This window comes from Dipteris shenzhenensis, chromosome 7 (genome assembly GCF_047967505.1).
Source record: "Dipteris shenzhenensis isolate YYH24624 ecotype China chromosome 7, Dip_SZ_1.0, whole genome shotgun sequence".
Taxonomy (NCBI): Eukaryota; Viridiplantae; Streptophyta; class Polypodiopsida; order Gleicheniales; family Dipteridaceae; genus Dipteris; species Dipteris shenzhenensis.
In genome coordinates, this window is record NC_141602.1 from 50,100,966 (window position 1) to 50,103,269 (window position 2,304).

General features: G+C 45.2%; 1 pseudogene; it reads left to right on the top strand.

Moving 5' to 3' along the window:
- The first annotated feature begins 234 nt into the window (after positions 1-234).
- LOC147900455 (delta(3,5)-Delta(2,4)-dienoyl-CoA isomerase, peroxisomal-like) lies at positions 235-1,855 on the top strand (annotated as a pseudogene).
- Positions 1,856-2,304: the final 449 nt, after the last annotated feature.

Consider the following 2,304-nt stretch of genomic DNA (forward strand, 5'->3'; position numbering starts at 1 on the left):
TTTATCCAGAAGGATGTTGGACGATTTGATGTCCCTGTGAAAGATTGGTGTAGAGACACTTGAATGAAGGTATGCCAAGGCCTGAGAACTTTCAAGGGCGATTACTAAGCGTGTTTCCTAGCTGAGAAATCGCCCATCTTTTGCTTGTAAATGCTCTAAGAGTGTCCCGTTTGAGACATACTTGTAGACAAGCACAGGAACAGGGGTCTCGAGGCAGCAGTTCATAATGTCGCAATGGTTGATTTGAGACAGGATGATCACTTCATTGAGGAACTGATCAACATCATGTTGCTTGATGTGGTGAGATTTCTAGATAGCCACAACCTGGGCGACATCTGCAAGGATGCCCTTTTACATGGTTCCGTAGCCTCCTTCCAAGTTGAAGATGTTGTACGAAGTCCTGGGTGGCTTTTAGCTCAACCTCAGAGTACAGACTCAGTGTGTCACTCGCTTTTCTTGCAGCGAGGTATTCTTGTAGTCTAATGCCTCCATTCTTCTCAAAATTTTTTGCTTTCCTCATTCTAGATGTTTGCAATCTGTAGATCCACCGAAGTGAGAGGCCTGCAAAGGTTATCATAGTCGCAGTTGACAACACTATAAATGAACACAGGAAGTAGATAATCAGGGCGTCCATCCACTTGCTTTTTCCCTGATGTTCAGAGAGACGTGATGAAGCTTGTCGAGCACACCTGTGACCTAATCAGAGGATGGAAATACATCTTTAACTACTGGTGCTGCACTCAAATAGTTGAGCATATTCCTGAGAGTTTCTTTCTCTCGTCTGAGTTGTTGTGCAGTATCTTCAACTTGCAAAAGAGCTTGCTGTTCAGCAGGAGCTCCCTGAGAAGTGCTGCCTACCTAGAAGGAGAGAGGGATAGGAAATTGATTTTTCCTCAGGTTTTCCAGGGTCTCTTTCTCAGACTTCCCATTCAACCGATTCGAAAGGCATATCACATCTCATTGAGCCTTGAATCTAGTGTTGCTACACTGATTGCATCCTCACAATAGTCTAATCACGAAATTTGCAGTTATGAAGGCCAATTTTAGTAGCTAGAGGAATGCTGCAGAGTCCTCCCAACTTTTGACATTTTCACCCCTCAATTTGGGCTTTTTCTATTCAATTCCTTCTCGGCTAACTATAGGTGATCCTTCTTTGAAGGAAGGAACCCAAGTGCAAACATAGATTGATGGGGGGGTGTTGGAAGAGTTTGAAGGTGAAGGTGGCTGATGACAATGGTTCACGTCTTTCTCAACCGCCCTTCTCGCCACAACGCCCTCAACTCCCAACTTTTCAAAGAGCGTCTGCTTGTCATCACAGACCTTGACTCTCAACCCTCTGTTCGTGTAATCATGATCAAAGGTTCTGGAAAAGATTTTTGCTCGGGCATCGATCTTTCCACCTTGGCTAATGTCTCTTCTGTGCAGCGTGGTGACATACAAGAGACAGGTGTTGATGGAGCACGGGTGAGAGAGAGGGAATGAAGAACCATCAAGCAAATGCAAGTAGCCTTCACCACCTTGGAGAATTGTAGGAAGCTAGTTATAGCTTCTGTACATGGAGCTTGCATCGGTGTAGGTGTTAACCTGATTACCACTTGCGACTTTCGATATATGCAATGAGGATGCATATTTTTCGATGAAGGTGGACTTAGCCATTGTAGCTGATTTGGGGACTTTGCAACATCTGCCCCGACTAATTAGTTATGGCAACACAATGGAATTAGCACTAACGAGCAGAAAGTTTTCTGGAGCTTAGGCCAAAAGAATTGGAGTGGTGCGGGAGGATTGGAAGCAAAAGATGATAGACCTCGAAATCCAAAATCTAAGACAAAAAATAGCTTTTAAAAATCCATAAGATTCACTCCCTTAGATTTTCATGAAGGCAAACGTTTACAATTGCAACACGTGGCTTCATGAGGGCACAAAAAGCTCATTAGGGGAGAATTGGGGTCTCCAAAGGGCCCCCAATTAGTGTTTCCTAATTCAAGGGATTAGTGAGGTATTTGAGGTGTACCAATGGGAGTGCTCCTTTTTGTGGGGCAATGCCATGTTGAGGTGGAGGGTGGGTAGACCTGCAAACAGCCCCTATTGGCTACTCCTCTTACACTAGGGACCACTCAAACCATCCCCCCCCTCAACCCATGCTTGACCCTTCTCCCATATCCACCTCCCCGAAACAAACCTACAAGTCATTCAAGAGGCGGTGGGCCCTTCTGGGTAAGTTTTTCCCCCCTCTCAGCTTATTACAGGAATGCCCCCTCCTCTTCTCTAGTCTAGCTCCATTCTCCCTCCATTTTTCAAACG